At 35.7% G+C, this 15,502-nt stretch overlaps 1 pseudogene; it reads left to right on the top strand.

The window, feature by feature from the left end:
- The window catches only part of LOC123581917, a 104,606-nt pseudogene extending 91,388 nt beyond the window's left edge, over positions 1 to 13,218 (top strand).
- The last annotated feature ends 2,284 nt before the right edge of the window (positions 13,219 to 15,502 follow it).

Below are 15,502 nucleotides of genomic sequence, written 5' to 3' on the forward strand. Positions count from 1 at the left end.
CACTTAAAAAAAATTTTTTGGGGGCGCCTGGGTGGCGCAGTCGGTTAACCGTCCAACTTCAGCCAGGTCACGATCTCGCGGTCTGGGAGTTCGAGCCCCGCGTCAGGCTCTGGGCTGATGGCTCAGAGCCTGGAGCCTGTTTCCGATTCTGTGACTCCCTCTCTCTCTGCCCCTCCCCCGTTCATGCTCTGTCTCTCTCTGTCCCAAAAATAAAATAAAACGTTGAAAAAAAAAATTAAAAAAAATTTTTTTTAATGTTTATTCATTTTTTTGAAAGAAACAGAGCACAAGCAGGGGAGGGGCAGAGAGAGGAGGACACAAAGAATCTAAAGCAGGCGCCAGCTGTCAGCACAGAGCCTGATATGGAGCTCAAATTCACGAACCGTGAGATCATGACGTGAGCCAAAGTCAATGCTTAACCAACTGAGCCACCCAGGTGCCTCATGGAGCCTCTCACTTTTGATCATAAGTTGACACAATCGAAAGGGAGAATAAAAAGATGACTATTAATTTATTCATGTTTTTTATCTTTGTGAAAGTCCTTTTCTTTCTCTGCAAATATTTCTTAATAGAAGTATTTAATAAATAGAAATATTTTAATAAAATGTAAATGTATTTATAAATAAAAGTATTTCTTAATAAAAATAGGTTATTAATCATTGCATATACCAATAGTGAAATGGAAACTCAAGGTCAATCTAATGATCCTAGAGGGGAAAATGTCTAAAGGGATTACTGAATCATCAAAGAAAAATGGATTTTTTTTATAGCTTTTAGGTATAGTATATCATGCTTTATCATAAATTATTTGAAAAACTAGGAACATTATATTCATTTACCAAACAACTTGTATCAAAAGCTCAATTAAATTTATAGATTTAATTGGAAACACTCAATTAAAATTCAATTTAAATTTCAGGAGCAGTGTCCATTAATAGGGGATCTATTAAATAAATTACATGCTGTAATATTTAGCCATTAAAATAAATAATGTTAATAGCAATAAGAAACATTTACTGAGTGTTTACTTTGTGGAAAACAGTTTGCTAAGTGCCTTACTTTCATTAAATCAATGAGTAATTTATTATGAATATTATTATTAAGTGTTAGCATATAAATTTTATTATAATAAAATCTATTAAAATAAAGATATTTTTGTAAAGAAAGAAACACCAAATAAGCTTCTTATGGAAAATCACATAACAGTAAGTAGGTAGTTTACAGCCATCTGATATGAATCATGGGATATTCTCATTTCATACAAACATTTAATTGTATGCAGAATATATGCACTAAGACCATTTTGTTAACTATTTTCACTGAATACATAAGTTATCAACTACATATCCCCTTAATTATAACAGGAAAAAAATTTTACTTACAATAACTTTACAGTAAACATTGAATATAATATTAAGTATAAATATAATGTATAAATATATGTTTTATTTCATAAAAACTGAAAATGAAAATGAGTGATTCATGTCTGTTATATTCCTCAGTTTTTCCAATTTACAAATGCTTAGAAAATCCTATCATAGGATCCACTAGATCTAATATTGATTCCTATTATAAATAGAAATCATTTCAAAATACATTTATGATCACAAAATGAAAATTTTAGAACTTTATCCTACATAGATTTCTATAAAGAATGGTTGGAATGACATCAGCTTCATTAGAAGACAACTTATGTTTAAAGCCATCATATCTTTCTATACTATTCTTCTTTTGCATCCTTAATTACTTGTATGATATATTCCTTTTGCTACGTAACTAGCCGTCCCAAAGGACTTATTCTAATGGTACTCACCTGCATCCTTGAATATATATAACATCTTACACTGACTGTAAATAGCCAAACCACCTACTTTGTAAGTTCAGAGACAACAAATCAATGCATGATAAATAACACCATTCCACTTTTGGCTAAAAAACAGGAGGTTAAAATGTTTCCCATTATTGCTACCAAGAAAAAAAGAAAATTTTCTGCCTTTGAAAATAGATGTTGACTTCTCTTGACAGAATGTAAGTTTATCTACAGAAAAGATCCATGAATTCTTAATACATTTTTTCATAATAATATAGTCAGTCCTTTAAAAAGTAAATGTAGGGGCGCCTGGGTGGCGCAGTCGGTTAAGCGTCCGACTTCAGCCAGGTCACGATCTCGAGGTCCGTGAGTTCGAGCCCCGCGTCAGGCTCTGGGCTGATGGCTCAGAGCCTGGAGCCTGTTTCCGATTCTGTGTCTCCCTCTCTCTCTGCCCCTCCCCCATTCAAGCTCTGTCTCTCTCTGTCCCAAAAATAAATAAACGTTGAAAAAAAAAATTTAAAAAGTAAATGTAAGAAAAAACTGTATATATTCTCTATAACAAGTATTTAAACCATTTCACATACCGACAGAGTTAAGTAGTGTATACTTCTATACACTACTGTATAGATATAGGTATATTCGTAGCTTGAGGTTCTTATAAGGCAGACAGGTACACATATGAATACATATATCACAAGGTATTGTGCATTTACAATAGTTTAGGAACAAACATAGAAAAAAATAGCAATTAATTATGATGTGTCCCATGGTGGTAGTAGATGGTGGGCAAGGGTGCTGAGAAAAAAGTATAAATGAAGAGAGAAAAGTTATGGATGAAATGGCATTTAAACTTGGTCTTGATAAGTGAGTAGAATCACAGTAGAAAGATGGATTATAAAAGCAGTCCATGCAGACTAAATATTATGGGTAAGTTCTGAGTATTCTCATGTATATAATTTAATTAGAGACCATAAATTGAAGCACATAAAAATGTCAGGATAGGTACTCAAATATGGGTCTAGCTATAGACAACTGAGTGCCAGAATAAAGCGTTCACAAATGATTTGGTAAATAAGAGAGAGAAATTGAAGGATTCTGAGGAGGAAACCTGACTTGCAAGAGAAGAAGGGAAGTCTACTGGAATTTGTAGGAATGATGTTGAAAAACAATTTTGATAGTGTAGGTAAGAAAATGTAACCTTGACCTGAGGGAACTAGTTATAAAAGACACCTGATAGCTATCGGTATAACTCTAGTACTTTCCTGTAGCAAATTTCCCCAGAAACATATTAAAAAACCAACATGCTAAGGAAAATCAGTATGTTGTAGGGAAGGCCAGCAAAAGAAACTATGTGCATATGTATGTATAATATTTCCTTTTGTTTTGGATGCTCCTTTTTTTTTTTTTAACAGTATGGTAATTATTAACTTCTGTGCACCATAAAAAGATAAGAAGACAAAAGTAGTCTGGGCTTAACAAATTAACATACACGCAAAAAATCATCAAGGACATCTGTGTGTTATACCTCCCTCAGTAATATGTCAAAAAGACCACCTACTCTCTCAAGAATGATGCCTGCAAAAAGCAGAGAGGAAAAAGTTCTCGTCAAGAACGCTTTTTGTTTTTCCTACAGCAACATTAATTACATTGTCGGCTAGAGCTGAAAGAATGAGATAAGCAGAGGCAATCTGATTCTCATCTTGTTTAAACTTGTCAGTTCTAAAATGAAGTCAAGAGTTAGTCAGGGAAAATGGAGAAGGTCTCCTTCCTCATTTAAAGATAAATGGGAAGTCCAACTCCTGAATTTTTTTAAAAGGAGGGTTACTCTCTAGAAGACAATTGTCTCTTTAAAAGTATTTCTAATTCAGCCTCTCACATGACAGCCTCCCAGAGTCTGAGAGTGATATGTTTCATCAGGAGACACTCCCATCTTCAGTGCAGCTCTGTATCACCTGTTCTGCCTTTGACCTTCTGCTAAAAGAAAATGGATCTCTACAGTGCTTAGAAGCTGCCAAGACTTAAATTTTTAAGCTGAACTTTTGCTTCAACTCAGTGTTCTTACTTCCTAGTTCTACTGTTTCATGTGGCGTGCTAGGCAACCCTAAAGAGAAGCTACTTTCAATAAGCACTTATTTGTTAGAATTCTGACTCCCAATATGACCCTGGAGATTATATACATGTATCTCCAGAGGAGAGAAAGAAGGAGAGGGAAAACTGAGAAAAGAACAAAAATAGATGAAGTATGAATACATAGATCACCTAGTGAAGGGAGGGTTAGAGAGTATGACACAGAGATGTGAAACAAAGCATCTGAGAGGATGTGATGCCTGGGATTTGTCCCAAGTATCAAAACACTATGAATGTGCCATATATCGAAGGGAATTTCAATACAGATCTTATCCAGTCAACATTTTTTTTCCCCTTCTGAGTTGTGAATCCCCTTCCTCTTCTAGTTGCGTATCCCTAAATTTTTCCTCAAATAAAGCCTTTTATTTTTTCAAGTGTTAAATGAGTGGAATGAAAAGAAAGAGACCATTTTATTTCTCATTTCTTGGACACATTTTTTTTATCCCTTAGAAAGTAAATACATTCAAATAATTACTTATTAAAATTATCTGGGACAATGCTTTAAAAAGCCCAATCCATGAATGGTTTTATTGTTGAGATTAATATATTTCACCAAATTCCACCCACTATTCCATATCCAGACTGCTCTGATTGCTCACATGAATTTTTTTTTTTAATTTTTTTTTTCAACGTTTATTTATTTTTGGGACAGAGAGAGACAGAGCATGAACGGGGGAGGGGCAGAGAGAGAGGGAGACACAGAATCGGAAACAGGCTCCAGGCTCTGAGCCATCAGCCCAGAGCCTGACGCGGGGCTCGAACTCACGGACCGCGAGATCGTGACCTGGCTGAAGTCGGACGCTTAACCGACTGCGCCACCCAGGCGCCCCATGAATTTTTTAATTAGATATATTTTTAAAGTGTATTCTTTGAAGAATTTTTTTTTTAAATAGAAGCTTAGGTACATGAGTGAGTACTGACTTTATGGGGGAAAAATATCACTTGAATCAAGACATGAGGTCTATTCTATGCACCAATGCGGTGCCTACAATTTTGATGTGACATTCCAATGAAATCCTGAAAGTTCAGGTTTAGGGTACATGGGCTGGGAGAAGACAATTTCTCCATTATCTTCTTCATAATCTGAATCTTAAAGGTCGGTTAATGATGGCAAACTAATGGAGAAAAACTAAAAGCAACAAAAACAAAACCAACAAATAAGTTTTATTGTCAATTGAAAAAATAAATAACCAGCCCTGATAAGTAACAAAGAATCCTGATTTTAAAAAAGAAAGTGCATTTGCCAATTTTTTCTAATCTCTTTAAAGTTTTTCAATAGTTCTAAATTAAATCTCTTTCATCCTTATCTCTTTTTCCATCAGAAAATCCGAAGGGTATTTGGATTCAGACATCCATTGCACCAAAGATCTTTCATTACACAGCACAAACAAGCACTTTTATTGAACAAGAACCCAATTACTTAACCTAGCTTCAGGTTTCATTCTACCCTGCCGCATCTACCTTGACAGAAGCCTACTAATCTCTTCTGATGGACGTTGCTACATATCAGTTCTGATACAGAGAGATGATTCCTAACCTTTTTGTAGAGAACCACTGATTAAATAAGCTCAGATGCCCATCTCAGCTTCCTTGGACCCATGAATAACAATGAGAAAGAGTGCAGACAGATATGGACCCTTTCCTCCCCTGTATAAGGAACCAGCATTCAAAGAGTTGAAAAAAAGGAGTATCTGCTCAGAGAAAATGACTAACATTTACCAAAGTCCTGTACTGGCAGTGTCTGAGGTTCTCTCCAGTTTGTTTCTGTTCTTTAAATTACTATCATGCTCCCTCCATTTTGCTAGTAGTGCAGAAAATAAATTCCGTAAAGTTCTTGTACCTTTGTTGCTGCCATTCTTGTTTTCAAACTTATTGATAAACAATGTTAATGACTTGACCTTTATGTCAGAAATTCTCAACAGTAAATGCACATTAGAAGAACCTAGGAACCTACAGCCTGAGTCCCATCCCTACAGATTTCGATTTAATTCATCAGGACTGGAACCTGAGCATTATTATTGTTTTTAAATTTCTCCAGATGATTATAATTACAGCCAAAGTTGAGAAGCATTATTTGGTGTAAATAGCAACTAAATTTTGTTATTATATTAGAATTATGAGCAGCTGTTAGGAACCATTTTAGTTTAGCTTCATTTCCAAAGCAGGAATATTTTAAAGATAAGCCTCTGGGGGCACCTGGGTGGGCCATTGGTTGAGCATCCAAATTCCTCTCAAGTCCTGACCTCCTGGTTCATGAATTTGAGCCCCATGTTGGGCTCTTTGTTGAGAGCTCGGAACCTAAAGTCTGCTTCATATTCTGTGTCTCCCGCTCTCTCTGCCCCCCCCCCCCCCGCTCACACTCTGTCAATCTCTCTTTCTCAAAAATAAATAAACATTAAAAAATTTTTAAAAAGGAAAACCTCTAAAAGTTTACACTCATGAAGACATTGTTACCTCACAGGAAAGTCTATTTCTTTGGTTTCCTTTTTAACATTAAATCTTTAGAGAAAGTTCCCAGTATATTTCAAAGTATCCATGTACAAGACTGCTCATGACAACACTGTTTTTCTTAATAAGTTCAATAATATCCGACAATAAAGAAGTGGAGTTACACACACAAACACAGAGAAAGAGAAAGAGAGAGAGTGAGAGAGAAGGAGAAAGGAAGACACCAACTAACTCACATAAATGGGAATAGGGAGAATGCCTTCAGTGTAAAATATTTTACGGATGTACTTATATGCATATATGTACATGCGTAATACCTTTTTGAAGAACACTTGTAAAGGGTAGTTTCTAGAAATATAAGGTTAGGCTTTTATTTCTAGTATATACCTTTTTAATTATTTCTATATTCTAATCATTTGTATGAACTGGTTTCATATATTTCAACTTGGAGAGACTATTTGGATAATGGGATAACAAATCATTTCTGCTTCTTTTTTAGAAGTTTTTAGTATTTTCCCAATACTGATGTGAAATTAGCTACCCACACTCTTCCTTGTGCTACCATTTGGAGGTGATGAAGTTACCAGTCTTCTACATGATGGCCCATTAGCTATTTTAAAGAAAACAGTAATGTTTTCCTTCTGTGGAAGCTCATTTCAGGTTTTCTTCATATTCTTTTGAAGACTGTACTGTGTGTTTAGTATTAATGTGCTGGTATTAAAGGATATGAAAATAATTTCACCAATTTTTGCCATGAAGAAGCTTACATTCAATCAAGGAGATAAAAATAAAAACATAAATAAAAAAATAAAAAGTAGTAATTTCATTGCAAGTTTATTTGTAAACAGAGGAAACAAATGCCCACAGGGGAGTCTATTCTCTCCAGATGGGGAGCAACCAATACAGGGAGTGTAAAATTGGCAAATGGGCATGGAACGTTTTTCTCAAAATTTACTTTTCAAGTTAACAGAATTTTGATGTGTTATTTTATTTCAATTTTACAACAGTACCAGATATTATTATCCCCAATTTATAACCGCATAAGTAGAAGCTCATGATATAATGGCTTTAAGATCATTTCTTCTCTGAGCATGTTCTGATTCATCAATGTTTCTCTACAATAGCCAAGAATTAAATATACTTTCTAAATATGGTCTGATCAGTGCACAGGCAAGTGACACTACTGAGTCCGCTGATTTTAGCACTAATACCTCTGATAATTTGTTCCAGAGTGAAGAGAGTGGAAGGGAAAACAAACAAACAAAAAAAGTTGATAGGAGTTGGGTATATGGAGAAAGAAACAGCTAAGCCTGCCTGGAAGACTCAATGATGGCTTCCGAGAGCAGGCAGTGTTGGCTTGAACTGAGAGTTGACAAACAAGGTTGAGTTTCTCAGGGGATAAATAGTGGGGTCTTCATTCCAAGCACAGGGAGTGATACAACCAGAATACTACCTGTTTAGACATTATGGATGCTTTCACATTGTGTACAGTAACAAGAACAGGAACAAAGGGGCAAATGGGAATGAGGTTTGAAAGGTAGATAGAGGACTGACCATTATTATCTTGGGAATTTGGATATGATTGTACAGGCAATTAATATAACAAAATAACAACTCACTTTATGTCCTGGAGAAATACCTGTGTATTTTCCAGACATTAAAAAGGAATGAAAACATGTATAATAGAGATACTCTCAGCTAAAATAAAAAGTCACATAAATATCAGTAGTCTTTAAGTTGAAATGAAAATTTAATACTTTTGTAATTTTTACTCCCCATCAGGAACACAGTTACACACTTTTGTGAGAAACAATGGTCGTTTTCATTAAGCTATGCATGATATAGAAGAGTCAACAGGTGCCTAATATGACTGCTTGTGGTTAGGATCACTTTCAAATTTATTTTGGCATAGTATTTCCATCAGAAAATTCTAAGTCAATTTTTTTTAATTTGTACTTCTATTACAGGTCATTTATTGCAGGCTGTTTACTATGATTTTTTGCTTACAATTTCTTGTCAAATGAAAAGCCCTAACTTAGCTTCTCCCGAACAATTTCAAGCTTTAGCTTCTATGGTACAGCTGTCTACTGCATATCCTAAAATTGGGATCCCTACTGGGAACAACAGGAGACCATGGTAAGGAAAGAAAATACCCAGCAATATGTATGAAAAGAGATTTTTTCTGTCTCTTACTTTTAATGTTCTTTAAGATAGCATGCTGGTTTCCTCTGATGCAAGAACATTCCTCAAAAGACACTAAATTTAGAGTCTTTAAACAATATTCTGCTCTATGAAATTCTTATAAAACATTCATTGTTGAGATATGGGTTAATAAGTAGTTTCAGACAATAGCAGAACAAAACTACTTATTTTATATTTGGAATATAAGACTAAACTGTATTTGTGTGATACAATGTTAGGGACTATACTGGTTATTTTTACTTGATAGAAGTATGATTTATAGTGTCTGTATGTAGATTAATTGTGATTGTTTCATGTTTTATTGTCAAATTTCCTTGGCTAATAAAGCCACAGATAATGAAGCTGGCACAAGAGATCACTTTCTAGAGTTTTCAAGGTCAATATGTCAATTAAGATCCGTGGGCTACTCATTAGTACCGGAAAAAAATGAACATGCTGAGCAATAGGAGATTACAAGTCTGGGATATCAAACATCTGTATTGACTTATGACAGCCTCAAGTTCTCTCTTTTGTGAAGTGATTTAGAGGGGCAAATTACTTTTTCACTAATTTGACAAAGATGACACTTTTTAAAACTTCCTAATATAGGTTCAAAGATGCTGCATCACATACATCCATAAACCATGATACATATATTGCATCAAATTCTCCAAGTACATACTGTCCATTTCATCTAGCAGAAGCATTAATTTATTTCATTCATTCATTTGACAAAGACTTATAATTCACTGAGTATGTACTGTGAACAAAGTTCTGGGTTAGCCAGAGGAGAAGGGGAAAAAAGAGGTAACCATGGTTTTCTGTCTCAAATACCCTATAGAGATAGATACTAAGCAATTAAATACATGATCAGTTGATTATAGCTGGTATAAGTGTCACAAAGGAAAGGTGCATTATGTGAGAACATACAATTATCATCATATAGTACCTTCAATGAGAAAAGCAAGTATGAATATATTCATATAATATAGATATTAATTTACTAAATATAATTGAATATGTATTTATTGAGAACCCACTATATTCCATTCATTCTGTGGGGGTTAAGGATCATACAATGTAATTGGGGAAACAGACATATGCAAAGCCAAATGCTAAAAGCTACAGAAGCACAGATAAAAGGTGGTCCCTGAGATTAAAAAAATTAAAAAAAAAGAAGAATACTTGGAAAAGAGAACTGGTTCATTCATTTAATAAAGTATTTATTAAACATTTATCATTTTTCCAACATGGTGCTTGGTGTTAGGGACTTATGTCAATAAAATATAACCCTTGTCTGTAAATGACTCACTTTCTACAGCAGTGGTCTAAACCAGGATGGTTTTCTCCTCAGGGGACATATGGCAAAGTCTGGAGACATTTTTTTTTTTTTTTTTTTTTTTTTGGTCATAACTGGGGAGGGGACACTACTGTCATCTAGTGGATAGAGACCAGAGATACTGTGAAACAGCCTACAATACAAAGAACAGCACCCCCAATGATGAATAATTATATATCCCAAAATGTCAATAGTACCAAGGTTGATAAACCCTTGAGAGCCACAGAGAAATAAGTAACCAATTACAATGCAGTATTATTAGTGATGAAATTGGGCTATGTTTTAATTTTTTTTTTTTAACGTTTATTTATTTTTGGGACAGAGAGAGACAGAGCATGAATGGGGGAGGGGCAGAGAGAAAGGGAGACACAGAATTGGAAACAGGCTCCAGGCTCTGAGCCATCAGCCCAGAGCCCGTTGCGGGGCTCGAACTCACGGAACCCGAGATCGTGACCTGGCTGAAGTCGGACGCTTAACCGACTGCGCCACCCAGGCGCCCCGTAATTGGGCTATGTTTTAAAAGACTAAGGAAAGAAAAGGAATAAATGTGATGCATTAAGGATAGTAGGCAAGGAAAATCATTTAACATAGTACACTATTATTGCAAATTATGGTGAGATTCTGGAAATGCCTGTCAAAATGAAGATAGCAAGGTTAATAAAGAATGGATGTGAGAGGGTTTTTGAGAGGTAAAATAAACATTAATTTATTAAGCAATTATATGATGAAAGTTTGTGAGGAGAAATGGTTGAAGCAGATGGAAGAGTCAATGATTTCCTTACAATTTGTTTCATTTGGGTGGTAGGTTAGATGGTGTTAACATTAATATATATCAGGACAAAGGGGAAAGACAGTTTTGAAAGAGATTAATAATGATAATAAAAATAATACTTACATGTTACATGTCAAACAGTATGTTAGTCACAGCAAACTATCAAATTTGTCATAACCCTTGTTAGGGAGGTAGAGCTATTTAAAGTAAGTACTGTTATCTCTAATTTTTAAGAAAGGGCAAGAGAGATTAAATAAATCACTCAAGGTCACATTGCTTATTCGTGGCAACATCCAAACTCCAATTGATATTTATCTTCTGAAGCCAGTGTTGTCAACCTCTATGCTCTACTGGATAAGTAAGGAGAGACTGTAGACCATCCAGGTGGAGTTTTCACAGTTTGGATTTAGATTGCCTGAGTTCTCCAAAAAGCAAAACCTGGCATAAAAGTTTGTATACTACCAGTTTATTAGGGAATACAATTCCAGGGAAGCAGAAGTGAGTAGAAATTTGAGTGAGACATAGATACAGGGAGGGCAAACATTCAATTTTAAGTCAAGCACACTTGATTGTTTGACTGCTGGAATGTCTTCTAAGAGATCATCCTAACTGTTACATTTCAGGATAGTCCATGGATTAAGACAAAAGGGAGAATATTCACCACCTCTCAACAACATTAGTTCAAAATTTGCTCTAAAAACTTTTAACTCTTCTGCGTTTCCTACATTGCTCATCTAGAGATACCAAGTGGGTGTCAGTGGCAACAGAGATGTCTTGAGGCAGGAGGCAAGAAAGACTCAGCATGAATGGAAGATAAAACACGATGAGTTGTGCCAGTGAGAATCAATCACAAGGAAAGCTAATGCAAAATAAGAGGCCAAGCCCTGAAACAAATACAAAGGCGAAGCTATGCAATGGTGTGTACGAAATAGCTGACATATCTGTTCTAAATATTACCAGCTTTGTTGTGCTCAAGTTATTTTCCCTTCTGGGGTCTTAATTTTCTCATCTTCAAAACGGAGAAAATCATAGTACCTATCCAGTAGTATTGAGAGGATTGAAGGATTTAATATATATTAATAATTTAAAACAGAATGAACATATGCACCAAATGCACTTATCATTTATTATTGACATCACCATCATCATTGTTGAGAAGGAGAAAATCAACTCCTTAATAGCCACAAACGGGCTGAGTCTAACAGCAAGGCCTGGGTGTTGTTAGAGCTGGCCTGGCACCCACAGTTAAGGGTATAATGTCCTCTTGTTGAATATAAATTATCTCGGACAAAACACGAAGATCCAACAATGTCACTTTGTGACCATGATGAAGTGAGACAAAAAAATAAAAACTTAATTTATCAAATAGAGACTACAATAGTCAATACTCCAAAGAGTATTTGAGAAAAATGGGTAAAATAGAAGACAGATTACATTGGGCAAATTGATGAGCAGGAGATGGGGAAATCAATCATTTTTAAAGTATGAATGTGAATAGGACAGAGATGGGAATTTAACTTGAGGAAAATATAGGGTTGCAGGAGAAATTACTTATGACAGGGAGAAGTAAACATTTAGTTTGCTTTAAGAAAGGCTCTGTGGGAAGGAAGTGTTTGCAGATCCAAGAAAGAGAGGGGAAATCTGATGAATTAAGTTCTTAAAGTACATAGAAAGGAGAGATAGCAAGAAAATCGTTGGAGAACTAACCCTAAAAAGGAAAAGGTATTTCATTCTCTGAAATTGGAGGAGAAAGCGAGATAAAACCTAGTATCACTGAATATGAAGAATCTGTGATAGAGGGTCAAGAGGGGCAGGTAAGAAATTTCATCACTGTTGACTTGTTTTCTCACTGAGGAAATAATCCAAGACATCTGTTGAAATAGTAGCTTGGTAACACTGGGGCAGCCACAACAAAAAAGGAACCTGGGGCCAACAGGAAAGAAAAAGGTATCAGACATTAATAATTATGCAGCTAACACTTCCTTTTGTGGGTGGCAGTGAGAGCGGAAAGTATGCCCAAAGGCCTCAGGCACACTGGGAGAGTACAAGGTGATAGAGCACTGCATGCCTACCCCAAATGCCATACTCCGCACCTCTATCATGTGCAAATCATTGTACCTAATCATGTTGTCACTAAGTCCCACTTCTGGTACTTTGTGTCTCAGCTGAAGAAGATGAATATATCTTCAAGGGTAACTGTCTCCTACAGACAAGTGTTTAAGAAATACCCCACGTGGATCAAAAACTTCGGCACCTGTCTGTGCCATGATTCCCCCATGGCACTCACAACATGTACCAAGAGTACTTGACCTGACCACTGCAGGTGCTGTTACCCAGTGCTACTGAGACATGGACACCTGGCATCGCACCTGGGCCCACCCGATCCAGATCATAAAGGTGGAAGAGACTGCAGCCAGCAAGTGCCCACCAGCAGCCAACTAACTCCACGACTCTAGGATCAAGTTCCCACTGACCCAATGGGTCTTACATGGCCAACAGAAGCCATGTTTTACCATCAAGAGGCCCAAAATCTTCTTTTAGATACAGAGCTTCCCTGTCCCTAGGTCTGCCTAAAGAAATGCCTTGGGAAAACCAAAAACCCAAAAAGCCAAAAAAACAAACAAACACAAAACAAAACAAAACAAAACAAAACAAAACAAAACAAAGAGAGTGAGAGAGCGAGAGAGAGAGAGAATGCAGTTAAGGCAGAAGATTCTACACTCATAACCCTAAAGGACCTGATCAGTATAGCTGTCATGTTTCTGTAGAAGTCTTAAGCATCTGAGATGACAAGGAGACAAATAAAATTCTTGGACCGATCTCTGTTATCAATGACAAGTTTTCTGTGGTGAAAAGTTAAGAGGAACAAAAGAATAAAAAGTCTTAAGCGAGCGCAATTGAAATGAGCGATCAATGTGTCCAGGCCACATAAACAGGAAAACAAAGCCTGCTACAGAATGACCCATTAAAGGAGCTCAATTTCTAGGTCACTGGAGGTAGGGAATGGAGGAGGCAGGTGGAGATGTAAGGGTGGGGTGGGGGACGGCAGCTAGGCTCAGTAGCAGTGCCACTGAAGGAATTTGAAGGTTCGAAAGATAGAGGGTTTCAGATAAAGAGTTTTAAGATTTTGGAAACCAAACAATTATAAAAGATAGTAAGAAGCATACAATGATCTAGAAATTTGTCCTTGAAGTTGGGCAGTGGTATGGAAGGAAGAAACTAGAGAAAAGTTCCAAGACCCTAGTGGCCAGGAAAGGTGTTACATGTTAACAGGAGATAAACTTTAAAAAGATTACTAAATATTAGTTATCCTATTTTCTCAGGCCAAATAAGATTCCTAGTATACTATAAAAAGAAGGAATAAAAAGAAAGCCCATTTATTGTTCATATTATGGTTCAGAAAACTTACATTATTATATAACAATTTCATTAAACTCCAGTAAGATTTATTTTTACAGAATGCTCATATGCTACAGATAGACATTACCTTCTGAAGAAGATGTCAAATAGACTTGTTTATGCCCACAGAAGCCACATATGTAGAAAAAGCCACACACATCTACTACAGTTTCTGGAAAAGAGCTGAACAAATTGGTGGTAACTACGGATGGAATTTAAAACAGATTCAAAAGATATAAGAAGCTACATTGTTAAAAGAATGGTATATAATTCTTGTGCTTTTTTATGTATGAGATTCTTCTTTAAAAATTTTTTTGATGTTTATTTATTTTTGAGAGAGAGAGACACAGTGCAAACAGGGGAAGTGCACAGAGAGAGAGACACAGAATCTAAAGTAGGCTCCAGGCTCTGAGCTGTCAGCACACAGCCCTACACAGGGCTTGAACTCATGGACCGCGAGATCATGACCTGAGCTGAAGTCTAATGCTTAACCAACTGAGCCACCCAGGTGCCCCTCTATGTATAAGATTCTTAACTTAAAAGTAACTGGATAAATCTCGTGACCCTAGTAAATATTTGGTTACAGTCAAGCTTTATTTAGCCCTGAAAAGAAATTCAGTGTTCTCTATTGGTAAAATTTTAAAGAATCACTCATTAGACCTAATTGTTCTTCCACAACGTCTGGCTGTTAGAGGTAATTTAGTAGGACAGAAAATACTCATAGATTACTTGCTACAAATAAGATTGTACTCTTTGTCTATATTATGAAATATTAAATCATATTTCCAAAGAGAGAAGTTACCTGATTATCTCCTTGAGAAAATACATGTATATTAATTCTTAACATCTTAACTCTACATTTGGTAAGACCTTATTTTAAGGTTTGACTTTTTCCTGCTGCTGATCATAGACATAAGGAGAATAATCAGAACCACTAACATAAGATGGCAAAGAAATGCCATAAGAAATACTTACATAAGATATACCAGGAAAACAAACAAACAAACAAAGAAACAAAAAACTTGTTTTTTCTGGGCAGTCTTATTGTGAGATGTAGAATTTTCTTTTACAAAAATTAGGTGATTTTGAGTGGCGTTTAAAACTAAAAGATAGGAAAAATCAACATTTTTAAAATTTTATTTTTCTTCTGGAATCCTCAGGCAATATTACAACTGACTCATTTAACTCGTCTGAATTAGTTTTTAATAAGCTCTCAAAGGTGGACCAATTTTCCCTAGTTTCTCCTGGGAACTGGAGATAATTAAATGAAGGTGCGATCCAAACTCCTAAGGATATTTTTTGGTTAATTTTTGAGACTTTTTTCTTCTAACTAATTTCCCTTAGATCTACATACCATTCTGACCCCAAATCTACCACGGGTGATTAAGAGTTCTGCTTGCTTCTTTCACTATCAATATGAATAACT

The sequence above is a fragment of the Leopardus geoffroyi genome, chromosome A1, assembly GCF_018350155.1.
Source record: "Leopardus geoffroyi isolate Oge1 chromosome A1, O.geoffroyi_Oge1_pat1.0, whole genome shotgun sequence".
Classification (NCBI taxonomy): Eukaryota; Metazoa; Chordata; class Mammalia; order Carnivora; family Felidae; genus Leopardus; species Leopardus geoffroyi.